Source organism: Somniosus microcephalus, chromosome 12 (genome assembly GCF_052327205.1).
Source record: "Somniosus microcephalus isolate GS21.2 chromosome 12, FLI_Smic_1.0, whole genome shotgun sequence".
Taxonomy (NCBI): Eukaryota; Metazoa; Chordata; class Chondrichthyes; order Squaliformes; family Somniosidae; genus Somniosus; species Somniosus microcephalus.
Window position 1 is genome coordinate 42,416,650 of NC_140998.1, and position 12,854 is coordinate 42,429,503.

The following is a 12,854-nucleotide window of genomic DNA, read 5'->3' on the forward strand; positions in this document are numbered from 1 at the left end:
ACTGCAGTACCGGCAGTGACCACCCCTGTATAAAAGGCCCTAGCAGGCTTCTGTAGTTTCAGTTTCCAGGTTGTCTCCATTCAGTAAAGACTTGTTATAATCAACTCCTGCAGTCCGTGTCTCAATTATACAAGGACATAATACTGGCGACGAGCAGATACGAACTTACCTACAATCTGCACCACCTCATGGGGATCCATCCCTGAAGCGAAGTTATCAGAGGTCAAGGCCAGAAGGAAGAAAGAAACAGTAGAAACGGGCGTCGACCGTGGGCATCCGCCTCTGAGTCAGCAGAGTTGAAGATTTGCAGGAGAGGCTGTCGAGAGCGGGGCTTGGTTATCCTGTCGATGGTGCTTCAGCTAATCGGGCTGGTGGCAGGTAGTACACTGATCCTTCCTGGGCTGCGGCGGTCTAGAGTTCGAGCGGGTGGCTTGCAACGGGGCTGAGCAGCGTTGTCGGGAAGAGGAGAGAGAGAGGGTGGAGCACACAGGGTGCGGCCGGGGCTACGAAGCCGGGCAGCGTACAGACCCGAGAAGAGGGAGGCAAGAGTCCCGTAGGGTTGTTCCGACGATGCGGAAATAAAAAAATAATTAAAATTAAACGCGCAAAAAGCCGCGAGGAGCTGCAGTTTGCCACGGAAACCGCGGAGAGCGGCGTTAGCAGCAGCACGGGGGGAAGTGCGTGAAGACCATAGGGCGTCGCCATCAAGGCATAAAACACCAGCAACAGCGCTAGCAGCAGCGGAGAAGACAAAAGCGCGGGAGGCACCATTTTGTTAAATCGGGGAAGAAGGCCATCTTACATTTTCAAGATGCCAAAGACTGGCGATATCACTGCCTTCGATAATACAATAGAAGACTGGACCACGTATGTGGAAAGAGTCGAGGTATATTGCGAGGCAAACGAAATAGCCGATGAGAAAAAGGCATCGGTATTGCTAAATTTAATGGGCGCAAGAACGTACAGCCTATTGCGGGACCTGATTACTCCAGCCAAACCGAAGGTGAAGAGTTTTAACAAAATTGTTGCTATCCTACAGGAACACCTAAATCCTACACCGCTGCTGATAGCAGAAAGATTTAAATTCCACAGGAGAAATCAGCATAAAAATGAGAGCAATGCTGATTACCTTACGGAACTACGCAAGCTATCAAAGCACTGCCAGTTCGGAGCAGGACTGGCAGATACCTTACGGGACAAATTTGTCTGTGGACTCCTGAGTGAAGGAACCCAGAAGAGGTTACTCTCAGAGGAAGAGCTGACGCTAGATAAGTCTTTCAGCGTGGCAGTATCGTACGAAGCAGCAGCAAGGGGAGCTGCGGAAATACAGCAAAAGCCACAGGAATACGGCACCCACGAAATGACACGGGGATTTGCAAAATGTTATCGCTGCGGCAGAACAAACCATGACCAGAAGGACTGCTGGTCCAAGGACAAAATATGCAGGCAATGCGGAAAGATGGGACACATTGCACGAGTTTGCAGGTCTGGGAAGAAGACCAACGACAACAAAAAGGCTACTAAGGAACCGTACAGGAAAGTACAAAAGATGACGGACAGTAGTACCGAAGACCAGATGAGCGATAGTGAATCCGGGAACAAGAGACTAAGCTGTCTCAAACTTCACAACGTAATCGCAAAAGAGGATCACCGAACCATTTGGGTCACCCTCACGATAGCAGGGTCCCAAGTCAAAATGGAATTGGATACAGGATCAGCTCTAACAGTCATGAATCGACGAGACTACCAGCGGCTATTCTCACACATACCCATGAGAGAGACATCCATTGTCTTGAGGACGTATACAGGGCAAAAAGTATACCCCAGAGGAAAAATAAGGGTGCCTGTCGAATACAACGGCAAGAAAATACGGAACTTGTATCTCTACATTCTGCAAGATGGTGGACCACCATTATTGGGACGTGAGTGGATCAGAAAGATAAGTTTAGACTGGCACTCCATTCAGGCACTGACGGTGGCTAGTAAAAAGGATGACGATGTCACTCCTGGTCGATTGTCAACAATCTTAGCTGACGCCAAAGAGATATTTCAACAAGAACTGGGCACTCTTAAAGGTGTAACCGCCTCGATAAAAATAGAGGAGAATGCAATTCCCAAGTTTTTCAAAGCAATACCGGTACCATATGCAATTCGCCCAGCCGTCGAGGCAGAGCTGGAGAATCTGGAGAATGCAGGCGTGTTATCTAACGTAGACTGGAGCGAGTGGGCGACACCCATCGTCCCTGTCATGAAGAAAACGTTAAACAATAAGTCTGAGGAGCCAAGGAAGGTTCGCATCTGTGGGGACTTCAAGGTGACGGTGAACCCAGTCCTTCACACAGTATAATATGGAGGGAAGCGTTTTACAAAAATTGACCTAGCACAAGCATATTTGCAGATGGAGGTTGAAGAATCCTATAGGAAGTATCTCACGATAAACACTCACAAAGGTCTTTACCGGTATAATCGACTGGTATTCAGAGTAACATCAGCTTCGGCGATATGGCAAAGAGCGATGGAACAAGTCCTGCAAGGGATTCCGGGGACTCAGTGTTACTTGGACGACATCCTAGTGACAGGTGAAGATGACAGTGAACACGTTGCCAACCTAGAGCAGGTGCTCACCAGACTACATGAACATGGGCTACGAGCCAATCGCCCCAAGTGCGAGTTTTTTAAGAAACAGATATCATATTGTGGCCACGTGATTGATGAAGAGGGGTTGCATAAGTCCCCTGACAAAATTGAAGTGGTAGTTAAGGCTCCAGCACCTGAAAATGTGTCGCAACTGAGGTCATTCCTCGGATTGGTGAATTACTACCATAAGTTTTTGCCGAATTTGTCCACAATTCTGCACCCACTGAATGCCCTACTACGAACGGGAGTAGCATGGAAATGGAGCGATGAATGTAAGCGGGCCTTTCAGAAGAGTAAGGACCTAATCACTTCAAGAGAAGTATTGGCTCACTACAACCCATCACTATCGATAAGACTGGCGTGTGATGCGTCTCCCTACGGCATTGGGGCGGTACTGTCACATAAATTCCTTGATGGTTCAGAGAGGCCGATAGCTTTTGCGTCACGATCGTTAACTTCAGCCGAGCGTAACTACGCCCAGATTGACAGAGAGGCCCTCAGCCTGGTGTGGGGGGTGAAGAAGTTCAATCACTACCTGCGCGGTCAGAAATTTACTCTACTAACTGATCATCAACCTCTCGTCTCCATTTTCAACCCTCAGAAGGGCGTACCGATAATGACGGCACAACGGCTACAGAGGTGGTCCCTTTTCCTAGGGGCACACCAATATGACATCGAGTACAAAGGAACTAAACAGCATGGGAATGCGGATGGATTGTCGCGCCTACTGTTGCCGACGGTGGAAGAAGAACTGGCAGTGGATCCAGTGGAGTTATTCCACTCGACTATAGTCGAATGTCTCCCGGTGACGAATGCAAACATAGAAAAGGAAACACGAAATGACCCGACACTCTCCTGGGTCTATGATTTAACGGTGAAGGGATGGCCAGCACATGGTGAACCACTGCTGCCAGCATTCTTGCCGAGAAGAGAACAGCTGTCAGTGTGCAGAGGAACCTTGATGTGTGGATCTAGAGCAGTAATTCCACCCAAATTGAAGGATAGAATGCTCAATGAGCTTCATGAGGGTCATCTGGGAGGGGAAAAAATGAAGAACTTAGACAGAGCGTTTGTGTGGTGGCCGGGAATCGATAGAGAAATCGAAGAGATGACCAAGAGCTGTACAGGATACCAGAAGGTCCAAAACGCCCCACCACAAGCCCCTCTACATCCATGGGAGTGGCCCTCATCTCCATGGCAAAGGGTGCACATTGATTTTGCTGGTCCCTTTATGGACTCGATGTTTTTAATTGCGGTGGATGCACATTCAAAGTGGCCAGAGGTAATAAAAATGTCCTCAACCACCACAGAAAAAACTATCACAGTCTTACGAACCATATTCGCCAGGAATGGGCTGCCTGAACAGATTTGCTCTGACAATGGACTACAGTTTGTGTCTGAAGAGTTCCGGAGGTTCTTAAAGAACAATGGTGTTAAGCATTACACATCCGCCCCATATCATCCAGCCACTAATGGATTGGCCGAGAGGTTTGTTCAAACATTCAAGAAGGCTATCAAGGCAATGTGTAATGAAGATATACCCCTACAACACAAGGTGGATAACTTCTTGTTTGCCTACCGGAATGCGACACATGCGGTTACCAACCAAACTCCAGCCATGATGTTCTTCAATCGAAGACTACGATGCCGCTTGGATTTGGTTAAGCCAAACGTCAGAAGAGATGTGGAGAACAGGCAGTTTCAGAATATGAATGAAAGGCCGACAAGGAGTTTTAGGATAGGTCAACCAGTTTTGGCCCGGGACTACCGCACAGAGAAATGGCAGCCAGGAACGATCTGTACACGGCAAGGACCTCTAATGTATACCGTGGATGTTGGAGAGAGCATTGTAAGACGCCATGCTGACCAGATTCTAGAGTCACTGGAAAACGTCAACTCCACACCACGATCTGATACACCTGGCGATGAAACCGAAGTACCAATGGCATCTACCGCAGAATCGGTGATATTGGAAGCAGACGAACCAAACAACGACATTGATCCCGACTCAACCTTGCCAGAAGAACCTGATACCCCAAAGAGGCATTATCCAGACAGAATCAGGAAGCCTCCTCAATGACTGAACTTATAATTGCTTAACTTCAACCAATGTATCTAGCAACCGTAATTGTAATTGTAATTAGTTATTATTTAGTTGTTAAATGAATGTTATGTACTGTTTATCTAAAAGGGGAGGAATTGTTGTGTATGTACCTTTAAGGGAATGACTGGTCTCAGACTGCAGTACCGGCAGTGACCATCCCTGTATAAAAGGCCCTAGCAGGCTTCTGTAGTTTCAGTTTCCAGGTTGTCTCCATTCAGTAAAGACTTGTTATAATCAACTCCTGCAGTCCGTGTCTCAATTTTACACGGACATAATACTAACTTTTGTGTTTCATGTACGAGGACACCCAGATCCTTCTGTACTGTAGCATTCTGTAGTCTCTCTCCATTTAAATAATATTTTGCTTTTCTATTCTTCCTACCAAAGTGGATAACCTCACATTTTCCCACATTATACTCCATCTGCCAAATTTTTGCCCAAATTTTCCCAAATCTACCCCCTCCATCATGTCTCTATATTGATAGGTAGGAAAATAATTTGTGAAGAGGACATAAGTAGGCTACAAAGGGATATAGATAGGTTAAGTGAGTGGGCAAAGATCTGGCAAATGGAGTATAATGTGGGAAAAGGTGAAATTGTCCATTTTGGCAGGAAGAATAAAAAAGAAGCATATTATCTAAATGGTGAGAGATTGCAGAGCTCTGATATAACATAGAGATAGGAACAGGAGTAGGCCATTCGGCCCTTCGAGCCTGCTCCGCCATTCAATGAGATCATGGCTGATCCTCGTCTGAGATCATAGCTGATCTTACCAGTTCAGTACCCCGTCCCCGCCTTTTCTCCGTAACCCTTAATCCCCTTAGCCTTCAGAAATATATCCAATTCTCTCTTGAAAATATTTATTGAATTAGCCTTCACAGCCCTCTGTGGCAGGGAATTCCACAGGCTCACCACTCTTTGAGTGAAGAAATTCTTCCTCATCTCTGTTTTAAATGATTTGCCCGCTATTTTTAGACTGTGGCCCCTGGTTCTGTGCTCCCTGGCCATTGGAAACATTCTCTCTGAATTCAGCCTGTCCAGGCCTGCCATAATTTTATATGTTTCGATGAGATCCCCTCTCAATCTTCTAAACTCCAGTGAGTACAAGCCCAAACTATTTAATCTCTCTTCGTAGGTCATTCCCGCCATTCCAGGTATCAGCCTGGTGAATCGCCGTTGCACTCTTTCCATGGCAAGAACATCCTTCCGCAGATGGGGCGACCAAAACTGTACACAATACTCCAGATGCGGTCTCACCAGCACCTTGTACAGCTGTAGTAAGGTATCCCTATTCCTATACTCGAACCCCCTTGATATGAAGGCCAACATACCATTTGCCTTCTTAATCGCCTGTTGCACCTGCATGCTCTCCTTCAGTGACTGGTGCACAAGAACACCCAGGTCCCTCTGCACTTCCCCATCTCCCAATCTATTGCCATTTAGATAATAATCTACCCTCCTGTTTTTACCCCCAAAGTGGATAACCTCGCATTTATCCACATTATAGTGCATCTGCCACGTATCCGCCCATTCCCCCAACCTGTCCAAATCGCACTGTAGCCTCCTGACATCCTCATCAGAGCCCACCCCTCCTCCTAGTTTAGTGTCGTCAGCGAATTTGGAAATATTGCATCCAATTCCCTGATCCAGATCATTTATATATATTGTGAACAGCTGGGGTCCCAGGACAGATCCTTGCGGCACCCCGCTGGTCACTGCCTGCCACTCTGAAAATGAGCCGTTTATTCCAACTCTCTGTTTTCTATCCGCCAGCCAGTTCTCTATCCACGTTAATACTTTGCCCCCAATCCCATGAGCCTTAATTTTGCATGACAATCTTTTGTGTGGAACCTTATCGAAGGCTTTCTGGAAGTCAAGGTACACCACATCCACTGGCTCTCCCCCATCTATTTTACCAGTTACTTCCTCAAAAAATTCCAGCAGATTAGTCAAACACGATTTACCCTTTGTAAATCCATGTTGACTCTGTCCGATCCTTTCCCCATTTGTCAAGTGCTCCGCTATTTTATCCTTAATAATGGACTCTAGCATTTTGCCCACAACCGATGTAAGGCTTACTGGTCTATAATTCCCTGCTTTCTCTCTACCCCCCTTTTTAAATATTGGGGTAACATTAGCTACCCTCCAATCCACGGGTACTGTTCCCGAGTCAATGGAGTTCCGGAAGATGATCCTTAGAGCATCTGCTATCTCCAGGGCCACCTCCTTAAGTACCCTAGGATGTAGTTTATCAGGCCCCGGGGATTTGTCGGCCTTCAGTCCCCTCAACTTACCCAACACCATATCCCTAGAGATACTAATTTCTGTCAGCTCCTCCCTCTCATTAGTCCCTATGTTTGCCGATATTCCTGGGAGGTTATTTGTGTCCTCCTTTGTGAATACAGAACCAAAGTATGAGTTTAATTGGTCTGCCATTTCCTTATTCTCCATTATATATTCTCCCGAATCGGACTGCAGGGGACCGACTTGGGATTTTACCAGTCTTTTCCTCCTGATATACCGATAAAAGCTTTTGCAGTCTGTCTTTATTTTTGCTGCAAGTTTACTTTCGTATTCTATTTTCCCCTTCCTGATTAATCCCTTTGTCCTCTTCTGCTGTATCCTGTACTGCCCCCAATCTTCCGGTCTGGTGCTTTTTTTTGCCAGTTGATATGCCCTTTTTTTTGATTTTATGCTGTCCCTAATTTCCCTCGTTATCCACGGTTGAGTCACCTTTTTAGGTTTATTTTTATGCCAAACCGGTATAAACATGTTCTGGAATTCTTCCATTCTATCTTTGAATGCTTGCCATTGTCTATCCACTGTCAATCCCCCCAGAAACACCACCCAATCAATCTTACCCAATTCCCGTCTCATACCCTCGTAATTCCCTTTATTTAAGTTCTGGACCTTAGTCTCTGATTCAATTTCCTCACTCTCCATCTCGACTGAGAGCTCGATCATATTATGATCGCTCTGACCCAAGGGGCCTCGTACAAGAAGGGATATGCAAAGGGATCTGGGTGTCCTAGTGCATGAATCGCAAAAGGTTAGTATGCAGGTACTGGAAGTAATTAGGAAAGCTAATAGAACATTATCGTTTATTGCGAGGGGAATTGAATACAAAAGTAGAGAGGTTATGCTTCAGTTATACAGGGCATTGGTGAGACCACATTTGGAGTACTGTGTACAGTATTGGTCTCCTTATTTAAGGAAGGATGTAAATGCGTTGGAAGCAGTTCAGAGAATGTTTGCTAGACTAATACCTGGAATGGGCGGGTTGTCTTATGAGGAAAGGTTAGGCTTGTATCTGCTGGAGTTTAGAACAGTAAGAGGTGACTTGATTGAAACATATAAGATCCTGAGGGGCCTTGACAGGGTGGATGTGGAGAGGATGTTTCCTCTTGTGGGAGATTCTAGAACTAGGGGTCACTGTTTAAAAATAAGGGGTCGCCCATTTAAGACAGAGATGAGGAGACATTTTTTCTCACAGAGGGTCGTGAGTCTTTGGAACTCTCTTCCTCAGAGGGCGGTGGAAGCAGAGTCTTTGAATATTTTTAAGGCAGAGGTAGATAGATTCTTGATAAGCAAGGGGGTGAAAAGTTATCGGGGGTAGGCGGGAATGTGGAGTAATCAGATCAGCCATGATCTTATTGAATGGCGGCGCAGGCTCGAGGTGCCGAGTGGCCTACTCCTGCTCCTAATTCGTGTGTTCATATGTATTACATTGATGATGAATCCTGTGTTATCGCATTCTTATGAGTTCATGAGGGTCCTAAGACCCAGAACACTGACCCTACCTACCTCTCTTCACAGACGGTGCCTGACCAGGGTTGCCAACCCTGCAGGATTGTCCTGGAGTCTTCAGGAATTGAAGGTTGATCTCCAGAACATTGCTGAGAGCAATCCTGGAGAACAATCATAGGGATATTAAAAAAATGTGTTTTTATTTTCATTTTCTTTGAATACTTTCACTTATTAGTTATAAACAACATTGGCGATGAGGAAAAAAAAGGCTGTTTGATTAAAATGGAGAGTCATCCAAAACAACAACAGAAAATGCTGGAAACACTCAGCAGGTCAGGCAGCATCGTGGAGAGAGAAACAGAGTTAACATTTCAGGCCCATGGCCCTTCGTCAGAACTGGAAAAAGTTGCAGAAGTAACAGATTTTTAAGCAAGTGTGGGGCCAGGGAAAGGGAGGAGGGGAGGAAAGAACAAAGGGAAGGTCTGTGATAGGATGGAAGGCAGGAGAGAATAAAAGACAAAAGGGATGATGGTGCAAGGCTGCCCCACACTTGCTTAAAAATCTGTTACTTCTCCAACTTTTTCCAGTTCTGATGGAGGGTCAGTGACCTGAAATGTTAACTCTGTTTCTCTCTTCTCAATGCTGCCAGACCTGCAGAGTATTTCCAGCATTTTCTGTTGTTTCAGATTTCCAGCATCCGCAGTATTTTGCTATTGAGAATCATCCGATCGGGTAATGAAGAGTCTGTTCACTTCCCAATTGGCGCAGGATTGTCATGTGATTAAACCTCAACAACAACAACAACTTGCATTTATATAGCACCTTTAGCATAGTTAAGCATCCCAAGGTGCTTCACAGGAGCGTTATCAAACTAAATTTGGCACTGAGCCACATTAAGAGATATTAGGACAAGTGGCCAAAAGCTTGGTTAAAGAGGAAGCATTTAAGGAGCGTCAAAGGAGAAGAGAGAGGTAGAGAGGCAGAGCATTTTAGGGAGGAAATTCCAGAGCTTAGGGCTTAGGCAGCTGAAGGCACGGCCGGCAATGGTGGTGCAATTAAAATCGGGGATGCTGGAATTGGAGGGGCGCAGAGAACTTGGGCGGTTGTAGGGCTGGAGGAGGTTACAGAGATAGGGAGGGGTGAGGCCATGGAGGGATTTGAAAACAAAGATGAGAATTTTAAAATCAACGCATTGCCAGATTGGGAAGCATTGTAAGTCTGTGACCGCAGGGATGATGGGTGAACGGGATTTGGTGCGAGTTAGGATATGGCAGCAAAGTTATGAGCTCAAGTTTATGGAAGGTGGAAGATGTGGAATAATTAAGCCTAGAGGTAACAAAAGCATGGATCTGGATTTCAGCAGCAGATGAGCTGAGGCAGGGGTGAAGCCAGGCGATGTTACACAGGTGGAAATAAGCTGTTTTGGTGATGGAGAGGATATGGAGTCGGAAGTCCAGCTCAGGGTCAAATAGGGTGCCAATGTTGCGGATGATCTGTTTCAGCCTCAGACAGTGGCCAAGGAGCAGGATGGAGTCAGTGGTCAGGGAACGACGTTTGTTGCAGGGACCGAATGTTGTGTATGTAACCGTTTACCTTTAAGGGAACTATAGAATGTGACCGTTCGCCTTTAAGAGCACTACTTCAGGGTGGCACTATTTATTGGCTCATGTATACTGTAATACCGATAGTGACCACACCAGTATATAAGGGTTGTGATACGTTAACTAGGGCAGAAATCGCCCAGACCTCTGAATAGTAAAGACCTGTTTTGTTTGTACTCCTAAAGTCTCTGAAGTTATTTACTGCACAACTTACAGACTTTACAATGGCGACGAGGCCGATCGTACCCTGCGGCAACAGTAGTTCCTAAGCAACTAAGGAGCGTCGAAGTGAGGCACCCGCCCTCGTCGTTCTGCTGGGTGAAAACTCGAGGCTGCAGCGATAGCAAAGAGGAAGATTTTGGCATTGAAAACTTCCATCTGCAACAGGCACTGACGGTCCCTTCTGCCACAGTGAGGAGCGAGCCGATCGACAAGAGAGGCAAGGCTGCCACGGACTGTGAGTAAGGGAACAGTAAAAGAAAATAAGGAAGGAGTAAAACCAGAGGATAAGGGCGGTACACTCGACCACGGTCGAGGGGGAAAGGAGCCAGACAAAGTCGGGTCCAGAGGCGCTGAGACCGGGAGCAGGCCGGGTGAGACAGAGCCGAGAAATCGGGAATTGGCCGAGAGCCAGTTCAGAGGCTGTAACTGTCCGCCGTCATCGGGGGTACCCGGAGCCGGTTGCCTGCCGCGGGAAGGAGAGCGCTGAAGCCGACGCGCGGGCTGGGGATCTGAAAGCCAGCGGAGAGCGCTGAAGCCGACGCGCGGGCTGGGGATCTGAAAACCAGCGGAGAGCGCTGAAGCCGACGCGCGGGCTGGGGGTCTGAAAGCCAGCGGAGAGCGCTGAAGCCGACGCACAGGCTGGGGACCGGTAGCCAGCGGCCGTCGCCCGCGGGGGAAAGTGTACCCCTCCCGCCAGGGGAAGAAGCGGGAAACCGCCATTGCCGTGGGCGGGGAGAACAGAAAAGCGTGGGGAAAACCGCCATTAAAGTGGGCGGGGAGAGCCGAGAAGCGCGGGAAAGCCGCCATTTTTCGCGGGAAAACCGCCGAAGAAGAAGGAAGAAGCGGGAAACCGCCATCTTGGAAATTATTAAGAATTTCAGAAAAGTAATAAGATTTTTCAGAAAGGCTGGTGTGTTCTCAAGAAGAGAGAAGAAAATTAATAATAAGTAAAGTAATACTTGTACTGTTCTCAAAAAGAGAAGAAGATGCCTAAGCGAGGAAATATTAATGACTTTAATGCAGAAATAGAAGACTGGGCCACGTATGTGGAACGCATAGAAATATATTGCGTGGCCAACGAAATTGAGGATGACAACAAGGCAATAACTTTGTTAAATTCGATGGGAGCAAAAACATACGGGCTTTTGAAACATCTAATAGCACCAGTTAAACCAGTGGACCAGACCTTCGAAGAGATCGTAACAGTGTTGAAGGATCACTTGAACCCCACACCGTTGATGCTGGCTGAACGATTTAAATTTTACGCCAGAACCCAGAGGCAAGATGAAAGCAATGCGGAATACTTAGTCGAACTGCGTAAGCTAGCGAAATACTGCCAGTTTGGAGGGAATTTGACAGAGGCGCTGTGGGACAAGTTCGTATGCGGCTTGGCCAAAGAAGGAACGCAGAAGCGACTTCTGGAAGAAAACGACCTCACACTGGACAGGGCTGTCCTCATAGCTTCATCGCACGAAGCCGCAGCGAAAGGGACGGCGGAAATGCAGCTAAAGGCGGCGGCACTCGGGGTGGACCAAATTACAACAAGCGCTCCCAAATGCTACCGTTGTGGAAAGACAACGCACGACCAGAATCAGTGCTGGTTTAAGAACCAAGAGTGCAGGAAATGTGGCAAACTGGGTCACATCGCGAAGGTATGCAGGTCCGGAAAGAAGACCAACAAGCAAAGGAAGCCACCACCACAAGGAAAGTACAACAAGGTGCATCAGGTGGCTGAAAAGAGTTCAGACGAACAAAATTCAGACTCAGACCCAAACAGCCAGGAGCTGGATAGTCTGAGAATCCACCATGTGGGTAAAGTAACTGATCTACAGTTGATCTGGGTCACACTAAAAATAGCGGGAGTCCAAGTACGAATGGAGCTGGACACGGGATCAGCTGTATCCGTCATCAACCAAAAGGACTATCACCGGCTATTCTCTCACATACCCTTAAGAAATACAAAATTCGTATTACAGACATACACGGGGCATCATGTATACCCCCTGGGAAAAATACGAGTCAAGGTGAGAGATAGGGGTAAAGAACACCCACGAATGTATCTGTACGTACTACCTGAGGGAGGACCACCACTTCTGGGACGGGAGTGGATCAAGAAAATAGACATGGAATGGCACTACCGACAAGCAATGACGAGTGAGGACTCGGTGCAGACAAGCAGCTCAGACTCCGAGCCGGAAGACGATAAGTCCAGCTTATGTATGAAAAACAAGATTAACATGAACTCACGGACTAAGGTTGGGAAATCGATGGCGTGCATAAAGACAGAGAATTCTGAGTCTGTTCAAGCTACAGACAGATGCATTACGGAGGAACACCGGGCTAGAACTCAACGTTATGTCAAAGTACAACGACAATTAGAACAGTTGAGTGCCCGTCTCCTACAAGAGATGGAAAAGGTGAAAAAGTTCTGGGACACCGAATGGGAGTCCCTGGAAAGACAACAGAGACAGCCCGCTCAAGCAGAGAGCGACCATAGAGCCATCGTGGTCAAGTACCAATCACATCTCCCTGAGGCTGTTCAG